Below are 12,510 nucleotides of genomic sequence, written 5' to 3' on the forward strand. Positions count from 1 at the left end.
GTACTACTTTGTAAACTCCTTGCCATTGAGTGGATTCTGACTCAAAGTGATCTTATAAAACAGATTAGAACTGTCCCCATTTGCGTTTCCAAAGTTGCATTCTTTAATGGACCTGAATGTTCCTTGCAGAGTACCTGGTAAGTTTAGTCTTTGAGTTCGCAGCCAATCTCACAGCCTCTGTGCACTGGGCCGTTCTGGTACTTGGTGGTCCACGGGGTTTCAGCCTGTCAGCTCCAGCACCTCTGCATGGCTTTCATTCTCAAGTGCCTGTTGAATTCAGTGTTTCTCCCGCACCCCATACCTTTGCCTAAGAGAGTTTTGTGGGAGCTGTAACTCCTAGGACAGTCATGTGGGCCTTTTTGAGCTGTCCACATCTGCTCTGGACCTCGCCACAGTCCGATGTGGGCAGGTTGCTGGAAAGCGGATGCCTGGGAGCTTCAAAGAACCCAAGTTCCTCTAGCACTGAGTGCATGACATGTTGTTGCGTAGCTGGTAGAACTGTACTTCGGCATATATTGGGGTTGCTTTGACAAGTTACTTAAATAAATGCTTTATCAGTTGCTACTGATAAAATCTCAAAAGTAAGCTCTATTTTTTCCTTAGGGATACATTTTGGAATGAAGGTACTTGAGAACACCTGCAGCCGTATTGGCAAGGTCTTCTGAGTCAGCCAGCTCCCAGTGGAGCCGCATCCTCCTTTCGTGGCCCGCCTTCTCCACAAGGACACTCGCCACGCATCCTTCAAAAGCGTGTCAATGGTGACTTGTCTATGTGCAGGGCCCTCAAGATTTTGGTGGAGAAATGGAATGAAAAAATAATGGAGTAAAGGGAAAAAAAAAGAAGATCCTGGGACTTTATGAAGCGTCTCATGCAGACTAGCCTACCCCCGACCAGGCTGAAACTCTTGAGCAGGAATGAAAGATAGGAGATTAAACCCAAATTGTATTTCAAGGGTTTTTGGGTTTTGTTTTTAACGGGGGGGACAGCAAAACAAAACAAGCGTTGGGGGAGGAATCAAACAGCTGTTGACATTTGAAAGTGCTCTTGTCACAAATGAAGAAAAAGCCAGTGGTCAGGCTCCTGGACAAGCCCCGACACGACACTCGTCACTGAGTGTGCGTTACACGTGGATCGTGCCATGTGGGCTGCGGCAGCGCATGGAGGTCAACCGTGGATTTACCCGACAACCCCAGACCTACATGCTCTTCACTGCTGTCAACATTGGCAACATTATATTCTCAGGATCTTTGTGCGTCTGTCTACCCAACCAGAAGCTGAGCTTCCGGAGATCAGGGACCATGTCTATCCTGCAGTATCTAACCTTCAATATATATTTGTTTAACTGAGTTGACTGATTTGTTGATGGTCAGACAGCTAGTCGTGACAAACCTAGGATTTATATCCCTTATGCCTTTAACTGCTAGCCTATCTGCATACTCATGACCAGCGAGTACTATATTTTGAAAACCGTGGTGTGTGTGTGCCGTTTTAACTGCCTTCCGTTGGGCGCCTTCATACCAAAGCATCGCAAGCCTTGCTGTCATTCACTTTCACTGCAGCTGAAGGGACCGGGAAGGGGATTTTACATATGACGCTCGGCTCTATCTTTCTCCTGGCAGAGGAGCCTGTTTCCTAATGGTAGACCCTCAGGTCAGCTCTTACAGGTACTTGGTGTGGCATCCGCAGTATTGCCTTTATCTAAAGTGCTTCTCCATCCAGGGAACCAAGTGACAGGTGCAGGGCGTGTTCCCTGGAAAGTCCTAAGCAAAACAACTGCACATGTGAGCACCATGTCTGCACAAAGGTCAGACAATAAGCTGGCGGAATTCTCCTGGTGCCAGGCTCCACTGGGTTAGCAATAAGGACATTAAAAACAAGGAGCTATGATTATGGAAAGCATCTGCTTAAGTGAATCGTCCCGCTTTTGTTTTTAAACTCCTCACTCTGTTCTCCTTTAATTGGGGTCTCTGCGCCCCCACGGCTTCCTGGAGGACCAGGTCAGACAGTGCTTGCCTTCGCAGGCCTTCTGAGCCGCTGCTCACCCCAGCCTCCCCCGCGCCACTGCCGCTTACCTCAAGCTGCTTCCTTGGCTTTCGGTGAGGCCGACGCCCTCTGCCTGCGCTCACCTCCAAGCCTCACTGCGGCCTGCCTTCGCTCCAGGTGCCCGTCAAGTGACAACTGGCACAAGGCGTCTCCAGCAAACTTTCATAAGGACCGGAAAATCTTAAAAGGATTCTAGGTTAATCACGCTCAAAGAAAACCTAACACAGGAGGTCTGATTGCACTTCCTCTTCATTCCATTTTATGAGGGGCCTCCACAAAGTTTATGGGAAAATTCCATTTGCTTTTCATTCCATTTTTCCAGAAGTGGGCCAAGGTCAGCTCACTCTGGGCAAAATTAAATTCTTTACTACACACCTGCCTGGCTATGTAGATGCATAAATGTGTCCTTCCGCCCCACCCCCATGCGCCCACACATCCTTTCAGATGGTCCAGATAGCATCTCCTCGGTCCTCCGCACAGCTTTTCAGCAGAAGTAGCAGCCGCGTTTCACCGCTCTGCTCCATCGTGCTGAGCCGCAATCCCAGATCTCTGGTTACGTTTCTCGTTCAGTCCTGCCCCACATCATACTCCACGGTCCACACAGCTCCGTCACCTGGACTGCGACAATCTTCAGGAGACGTCGGTCTTGGCAGATGAAAGAGTTATTGAATGCTGGAAGGGACGTCCTGCCCCTTGGTCGGCCAGTGGCAGTCTCAGGGTCATGCATGACTAAAGGGAGGCAGGTAGTAGAAAAGGAGGGGGCAGATGCTGGAGATTAATTGTAATACAAACCCAAGGGGTCTGGTGGCACAACGGCTAAGTGCACGGCTGCTAACCCAAATGTTGGTAGTTCAAACCAACCCAGGGGCTCCGCTGGGCAATAGAACAAGGACCGGTGGGTGGAAAATCGGAGGCTGACCGCTTCAGCATGCGCGCGACCTTTGTGTGTGACAGCAGGGGCGGTAGTGCATTGCTAGGTAGACATAGGGCTCAGGTTTGGGTAGAGGCTCTATTGTCTGTGCCACTGAGTCTGTGACGTCAGCATACTATGTACATGAAGAGGCAAGTCAGAAGGGGGAATAGCCCCAAATAAGTCTTCTCTGCCCTGCTGAGTTGCTCCCCACGTGGTGGTTTACCAAGTGACAGGTGACCTCTGTTTTATCAGGTCATTGTCTGAGTAGAAGGGTAAGCTGGAAAGCCTGGGTGCTTATCTAGGGTGGAGGCAGGAGCCACCCTAAAGAGAACTGGCTGGAGGTTTCCTGAGGACATTTGATTTATTTCCAGAATAAATTAGCAGTTTCAGACCCACTCCTAGTGTTTCCTGGCGCCCCTGGTGTGCAGGTGAAGGGGCCTCCCCCAGGGCAAATGTACTTGCTGTTCTCTCCCACAGCTCCCCAGCGCCCTCTGCACCTGCCCTCGCCCAGCCAGGTACCTTCAGCTCAACTCAAATCCTCTCTAACTCTGCCTCAGTGATTGCCTTCAACTCGAGTGGTCAGCACCATAACGAGTACTTCAATTATTCCTGTGACTTTCTTTTGGTGGCAACTGGCAGATGAACATTTAAAAAAATGTCCATCACATTCATTGAAACTGAGGACGTTTGATGCAGACATGAAGCGTCCAGGGCAGCCTTTGAGCCAACTTTTAGAATGAATGGAAATAATACACATGCACATCATCATTCTATACTGTCATTTACACAGTTCCCCTCCATATTTTATATTCCACTTTGCTTGCCTGATTCACATTTATTCTTGAGAATTCTTATTCAAGGTTTTATTTAAATAGAGTCTATATTTGTTTATTTTTGAGACTGTGTCAGTCCAGTTAGACCAGAGAAACAAATCCAGGGAGACTCACATGTGTATAAGAGACTCACATGTGTAAAAGAGGTTTATATACAAGAGTGCGGGGTGAGGAGGGTCCCCACAAATCATCACAGGTCCGGTAGGCGCAATTATACAGCGATAATAAGTAAAGATTATAGTGAAGTTATAGAGGGCATGAGAGATAGATAGAAGAGAAACATTGAAATAAGTGGAGTCAGACACATTCATGGTAGCATGCTCACCTCAGCCCTGCTTCGTGGTCCTCTAGGGGTAGCCCAGCCACGAGAGCGGTAGAGCCCCTGGGTCCGAGAGCAGGAGGGTTCCTTGACTTTATTGCTAACCAAGGGTTATATCTCATTAGCGGGGCGTGATTACAGGTAACCACACGTCATAGGAAGGGGCAGTACAATAGGCATACACATCATAGGAAGGGGATGTATACTAGACATAAGCATGACAGGAAGGGGATGAGCTAGGAGTGTGCCCATAGGAATGAGAAGGTCTAGGGGTATACATGTGACAAGATGGGTGGACCCTAGATTCATGATGGTGGCCTAGTCTTAGTCATCCTAGGGCAGGTTTGACCTCTCTGGGGTCTCCTACAAGGAAACAGACAACTACTATCCTTACCAGAAGGGAGTGGGCCCTACTTGTTGTGGGATAAACAGTGGTGTCTGCTTGCTCTAGATGGCAGATAGCTCTTAGGGAGAATGACCCCTGATCTACTCCTGATGACCTCCAAGTGTATAGTCATTGGCAAGCAGCTAAGTTTGGCATATATTTGGGGGAGACAACTTGGGAGAAATCCTTCTGTTTCCCATACAAGAGCAATTGTACATTGAGAACACATCCCAGCCCAGTCCAATGCAAGTCCATAAGTCCGGAATTAGCCCATATGTCTGATACCAATCTACAAAATCCTCTTCAGACTCACAAAACATATGCAATGACACCGAATGCAGGAAGATCACGGGCCATTAGGTTGGAAGTCCTATGGATCCCGTGGTGGTGGAAGCATCTCAGCACTGGCAGGGGTCTCCATGTGGTTCCTTCAGCTCCGAAACTCTGCCTCAGGGTAGCTTCATGTGGCTTCTCCTAAGAAATGTCTCACAGGGAGTGAGCAGAAAGAGAAAGTGTCTCCCGCCTCCAAGGAGGAAGACAGCAGTTCCCAGAATCCTCAGGAGAAGGCCATGCCCACACAGAGGCCTCATTGGCTCTGACCTGATTGACAGGCTGGACCCCACCTCAACACGATTAATCCTCAAATTGACACCAGATTATGTAAGTACCACAGACTACTCTAGCAAAAATTTGTATTCACTGAAAACCTTTTCATGGATAGCACTGAACATTTGTTATTGCTAAGTGTCACCAATATGGGGTTCATGGCAAGCCCACGTGGGGCTGGGGCCTCTTACGGTATGATGGGTTGGGCAGCAGATTGCCAGCTCTTTCTCCATTGGAGCTGTATGGTGGGTTTGGACTTTCAGTGAGCAGCCAGCTGCCTAATCACTGCAACACCAAAATGAACCTCTAAGCACTGATGGATTAGTTAAATAAAGCAATTAACTTATTCAATGTCACATTTCTACCAGGCGGACCTGGTCTTTATTTCTCACATGTAGAAACTTGGGAAAAGGAATTATTTGCCCTCAAGATTGTGAGCGGCAAGTACCAGAAAGGCATGTCCACCCAGGAGTGGCTGACTACAGGCATGAGTCACTAAATGTTCACAGTATGTTCTGTGATTTGGATGTTGTGCCGACATCATATTGTGGTCTGGTCCTGCTTTCTCATGAAGCATCTCGAACAAGCTTTGTCCCTTAGTGAAATGATCAACATTCTGAGAGGGAGGCACTTTTGTGCTGGGTCATCGTTCCACACAATTAGTGATTTCTCCGTATCTGCCACAGGTATCTCTCAGATCCTTGTCTTTATAGCTTGATCTGGCGCCATCGTTGAACAGTTTGGAGTTTTTTGTGTTGTTTTTGAGGATCACTGAGGATTACCACATGCCTAAATCACAAGCAATGGCATTCCCCGATTTCAAGCTTCTGTATTACTTCTGAGAAGATGGCATTGGGATATGCCTGATCTCCAGCTTCAGTAGAAACTCAAAACCAAACTCACTGCCATCACGTCAATTCCAACTCACAGTGACCCTGGAGAACAGGGTAAAGCTGCCCCTGTGGGTTTCCCGTGCCGTGACTGTCCTGTGGCGTGGCTGGTGGTTTCAGAGTGCTGCCTTGCTGTTAGCAGCCTGCCGTGACAGCGCTGTGAAACCAGAGCTTATAGCTTCCATCGTGCAGCTCCATTCCAGCCGACAGGCAGGTAGATGTGCCTTCACCCTCCAGGCCTCTTTACCCTGTTCTGACACCTACCGTCGCTCCCGTGGCACTCCTCTGCTGAGTTTGAAAATCTGTCGCAAGGGCCACATAAAACTCAAAGCAATACTGAGGGTTGTGAGGTTTATTAGGGAAGTGAATAGGTTATAAAATGTTCAGCATATAATACTTTGTCTGCACCACCTCTTCTCGGCCAGGCTGCCAGACATGCCTCTCTCCGGGCCGTGGCCTCTCAACCATGCGGTGCCACGGCCTCTGCCTCATTCCACAGGCCAGGAAGCCAGCCATCTGCCACCCTACCTCTGGGTCTCAGTGCTGCTCCTCTGTCCTGTCTCATGGTTTCGGTTCTGTGGCCTCTGCACTTCAGGCGGGGTCTCACACATGCTTTTTTTAATTTTTTTTCCCACATGCTCTTTCTTGATGGTTATGTTAGACCAGGTGGTCTAGAGAAACAAACCAGTGACACTAATCTATGTACAAGAAAGAACTTTATATATTAAGAAGCAACTTAAACTCAAGAAGACCCCCACCCACCCTCCGCTGCTGCCCCAGCCCAGTTCAACTCAAGTCCACAGATCCTAGCTAACTGGTCCTCTTGGTTCACTTCATGGTAATAATTTTTATTAATTAACTAGCACTACAACATTCAAGAGATTCATGATACAAGAGATTGGATGTTACTGCCCATGAGTGGCAGTATACACTTTTATACAATACAGGACATTAAGTACATAAGCCAGTAGCATAGACATTCATTATGGCTATCAACACATATGTATTTGAATGAGTCAGGTGTATTGTGCTAACTAGACCAATAGGAACATGCCATGCGGGAAGAGTTTGATCAAGTCACAGCTTGATTGGAGGGCAACTGAGATAACTGAAGGCAGCCAGACATTCCATATCTCTCTTGCTCCCTGGTGATTGGACCAGCATGCTGCTGCTTTAGCTAGTTCTCTGCCTCAACCTGTGTGCTAGACTACCCGTGAGCCAAGCCAACCTGTGGATCTTGTTGCTAGAGCTTGAGGCTCCTGCAAGACCTGCTTCGCCACACTGCTTGTGCGTACATATCACTTAAGCTTGAGGCTGGTTTATCCTTTCCCGTGCATCACTTGAGCTCCATATAGCATCAGGCCTGCTTCGCTAAGTACCCATGTTGCTGGCACACCCTGCTGTCTGCTGCCTTCGGGCAGACTCTGCCTGTCTTGCCTGAGGGAAGACTCCACTGTCTGCTTCCTTGACCTTGGACCCTGCAGCCCATCTGAGTTGAAGAACTTCCAGTATATTAACTGTTCCATGAAAGTGAGTTGGACTGAGCCCTCTGTACTGCTGTGTGAACTAATTAGCTGTTAATATTCCTTCTTTCTGTATAAACCTATCTTATAATCATAAGTGTCCTGGTTTTGTTTCTCTAGAGAACCCTGCCTAACACAGCATTGTAGACTAAACACATACTGTATCATTTCACTCCTGGTAGCGCAATCCCAATCACTTTATATACAAGAGACCCTAGATGCACATGTTATTTGTGGGAAGTTCTTATGTTTTCTCATACCATTCTCTAATCCGGATTCTGACTCATCATTTCATAGGACCACCAATGAAAATACAGTTGAACATGGCCCTAATGGAAGTTATGTGGCACGTGGCTGTACTTGTATTACTCTTTTTTGGTTAGACTTATAAATCATTTGACTTTGTGAGAATGAGACTTTGCTGCTTAAGTGTTATGCTCCACAAATGCCATTTCGTTCAGAGAATACCAAGTTAGGAAGCCTGCATGTGATGTGGACTAGTCGGGTGTGCCATGAGAGTGACACATGCATTTTCAGATATGAAGGAGTGGCTGTACTGTGGTGGCTTATGTGCTGCTTTGGCACTGGAAGCTATGCCACCAATAGTTCATATAATAACAGCAGGGTCGCCCACAGCGAACAGCGTTCAGTGGTGCTTCCAACCAGGAAGAACAGGCTAGACAGAAGGAACAGGTGATCTGGTTCTGAGGGATTAGCCACTAAAAACCTTATGGAGAGCATCAGAACATTGCCTGCTATAATGGCAGGAGATGAGCCCCTCACTTTGGAAGGCACTGAAACACCAACTGAGGAGAGCTCAAAATAGAGCCAACTGGAGCCATGCAGCTGGAGCAATGCTTTGGGGATCTTGAATTTCTGATGAGGTCGGACTCAACATAAGACATAGCTGAAAACATCCATGAATAAATGGAATATGGAGTGTACAAGGTATGAATCTAGGAAAATTGGAAGTCATCAAAATGGAAATGAATTGAGTAGAGATTGCTATCATAAGCTGAAAGGGACCGTCATTGGTCATTTTGAATCAGACCGTCAGGTTTACTGTGCTGGGCGCGACAGATTCCAGCACACGCTTCACATTCCTCACCAAAAAGAACATGTCACGACCTCTGTTGAGGCACAGCACTTTCTGTGATAGGATAAGATCTACACATTTACAGAGGCTAGTCAATACAACTACTATTCAAATTTACAAACCAGCCACCAGAGCCAGTGATGAAGAAATTGAAGTCCACCAACTTCATCTATCTGCAATTGCTCAAACATGCAATCAAGAAGCTTTAGTATTTACTGGCGATTGGAATGCAAAAGTTTCTAACAGGGGAACGATTACTAATTGTGAAGTAAGGCCTGGCTGATAGAAATGAAGCTGGAGAAGGCATGTTAGACCAGTGACTTCTTCATTGCATATGGCTTTTTAAAAAACAACCTAATCGACGACAGTACACATCAGATGGATTACACAAGAATCAAATTGACAGCATTTATGGGAAGTGGATTACAACTCAATGTAAAGAAGACCCAAATCCCCTCGACTGGCCTAATAAATGACATCGGGATACATGGAGAAAAGATACAGCTTGTCCAGGCTGTCGTCTCGCTTGCATCCACAATCAACGCTCCTGGAAGGAGCCGTGGCGATCAAAGGACACATTTCACTGGATAAATCTGATGTGCACGCCTCTTTAGTGTCGATAAGCAGGGAGATGACTTTAAGGACTAAGGTGCACCTGACCATGGTGTTTTCAACTGCCTCATTTGCATGTGAAGGTTGGACACAAAAGGAATAAATGTGTTTGAATTATGGTGCTGGAGAAGAAGAGTGTAAGTACCATGGACTGTCAAAAGAACAAACAACTCTGTCTTGGAAGAAGTACAGCCAGAATGCTCCTTCAAGGCAAGGAGGGTGAGATTTCATTTCACATACTTTGGCCATGTTGTCAGGAGAGGCCGGTCCCCAGAGAAGGACATCGTGCTTGGTAAAGTAGAGGGACAGTGAAAAGGAGGAAGGCCCTCAGCAAGATGGACTGACACAGTAGCTGCAACAATGGGCTCAAACATCACAGCGAGGAGGGTGCTCAGGACCGGGCAGTGTTTCGTACTGTTGCTCAGGGGACCGCGATCAGCAACATGTGAAGAGGCAATGGAGATGCTCAATTTTGGCAGCTAAAACAAGGCCAGGGCCCAACAGAGCGCATCGATGGCTCCTGTATAAGTTTAGCTTGAAGTTGAAGAAAATTAAAGCAAGTTCACAGGAGTCCAATTGTGATTTTGAGTATTTTCCATATAAATTCACTCAAGAACAGATTTGCTGCATTGAACACTAATGACAGAAAAACTGACTGGTTATGGGATGACATCAAGAATATGCCATCACAAAGCAAAAGGCCCTCAAGAAGACAAGAAAGAAAAATATGCTGGCAACCTAACCGTGCCTGCTGAAAGAGAGAAGGACTTGGGTCATTTGTTGATGGAGATGAAGGACTGTATCCTTCACTGTGGATTACATCTCAATGTAAAGGAAACAAAGGTCCTCCTAACTGGTCCAATGAGCAACATCATGATAAATGGAGAAAAGATGGATGTCAAAGATTTCACTTCCCGGCGTGGAGGAGGGAACCAGTGGAGAGGTCTGGGAGGCTGGCCCCAGCACCATAAATTAAGTGGATTCCTGCCCCTCCCCCGAAAAGAATTTGTTCCAAAGGACGACATTGACTCTGCAGCTCCGGGAGATGAACATATCTGATCAGAGGACACGGGAGAAGATGAAGGGGCAGGAGGAGAGAGTGGAGCACAGCCTGGCCCACCAGGCCGTGATGATTATGTTCCTGAGTAGAGCAGCCAGTCCACAGAGAGAACAACATGGCTGGCCCCACTATGAGACATGATGCCCCTCAGTGACTAAGGGCGATACAGGGGACTGCACCGGAGACACAGTGTGGAAATTGCACCTGACCTGATCCCACCACACCGAGGCAAATCACTCGGGGAGTGCAGCGGAACAGCAAGGGAATGGAGTGGCAAGGTCCCCAGGGAATGCTGAAAGTGGACTTTGGGGCCAGGGCGTGGTGCCCCAACAGACTGGACTGGAAAACGCTCCTAAGGGCCAGCAAACGATCCCTGAACTAACTACAAGCTTTTCTCTTGTGAACTGTTTTGTTCTGTTCTTTGTCAGTGGTTTGTTTTTGTTGTTTTGTTGTCTGGTTGTATACTGTTGCTTTGTTTCCCTCTGTCTTGTTTTCGTGCATGTTAGTGTCTCCACAGGTCTGTCTGAATAGGACAGGCTGGATGAACTATCTGGAGGAAAAACAACGGGACCGACAGCTCCGGGGGGACTTGGGGTGGGGGGGTAGGGGGGTTAAGGAAGTGGTGTTAACAAACCCAGGGACAAGGGAAAAACATGGGACCCCAAATGGTAGAGAAGGGGGAGTGGCAGGCCTGGTGGGAAATGATCAAGAGTAAGGTTGCTTAGAGAAGAGGTATACTCTAGCCCAGGTGGCGACGAAGCATGGTAGTAGGGCAGGAGGAAAGTCAAGGGAGATGGAGGAAAGAGCTAGGAGTCAAAGGGCATTCATGGAGGTCTAGACAAAGACATGTACATGCAAATATATATAGGAGGATGGGGAAATAGATCTATGTGTCTATATTTATAGGTCAAGTATTAAGGTGGTGGAAGGACCTTGGGCCTCTACTCAAACACTCCCTCAATGCATGAATACCTTCTTTTATTAAATTGGAACTCTATGATGCTCACTCTCCCGACACAACGGCTGGAGCCAAAGTGGGTGAACAAGTAAATGTGGTGAAGAAAGCTGATGGTGCCCGGCTATCAAAAGAGATAGTGACTGGGGTCTTAAAGGCTTGAAGATAAACAAGCAGCCATCTAGTTCAGAAGCAACAAAGTCCACATGGAAGAACACACCAGCCTGTGTGATTGAGTGGTCCCAAAGGGATCAGTTACCAGGCATCAAAGAACAAAAAATCATATCATTGACTGCACACCTCCATGATAGGATCGCTGAAGACAAATGGGTGCATAAGCAAATGTGGTGAAGAAAGCTGATGGTGCCCGGCTATCAAAAGAGATAGTGTCTGGGGTCTTAAAGGCTTGAAGGTGAACAAGCGGCCATCTAGCTCAGAAGCAAAAAAGCCCACAGGGAAGAAGCACACCGGCCAGTGCGATCACGAGGTGCCAAGGGACCAGGTATAAGGCATCATGCAAAAAAAAAAAACAAAAACGATATAAGTGTGTGTATGTATGTGTATATATGTGTATATGTATATATATACCATATTAAATGAAGGGGGAAGTGCAGAGTGGAGACCCAAGGCCCAAGTGTCGGCCAATGGAGATCCCCTCATAGAGGGGTTTAGGAGAGGAGATGGGTTAATTAGGGTGTGAGGTAGTACCGATGAAGAACACAGCTTTCCCCCAGATCCTGGATGCTTCCTCCCCCCCAACTACCATGATCCGAATTCTACCTTGCAGGCCTGGATAGGACAGAGGCTGTACACTGGTACATATGAGGGCTGGAGGTACAGGGAATCCAGGGTGGACGATACCTTCAGGACCAAGGGTGTGAGGGACGATGCTGGGAGAGTGGAGGGTGAGTGGGTTGGAAAGGGGGAACTGATTACAAGGATCCACATGTGACCTCTTCCCTGGGAGAGGGACAGTAGAGAAGGGGGGAAGGGAGACTCCGGATAGGGCAAGATATGACAAAATAATGAGGTATGAATTACCAAGGGCACATGAGGGAGGGGGGAGAGGGGAGGGAGGGGGAAACAAGAGGACCTGATACAAAGGGCTTAAGTGGAGAGCAAATGCTTTGAGAATGATTGGGGCAGGGAATGTATGGATGTGCTTTATACAATTGATGTATGTATATGTATGGATTGTGATAAGAGTTGTATGAGTCCCTAATAAAATGTAAAAAAAGAAAAGAGGAGAAAAAAATGATTAGGGCAAAGACTGTA

The sequence above is a fragment of the Tenrec ecaudatus genome, chromosome 2 (genome assembly GCF_050624435.1).
Source record: "Tenrec ecaudatus isolate mTenEca1 chromosome 2, mTenEca1.hap1, whole genome shotgun sequence".
Lineage (NCBI taxonomy): Eukaryota > Metazoa > Chordata > Mammalia > Afrosoricida > Tenrecidae > Tenrec > Tenrec ecaudatus.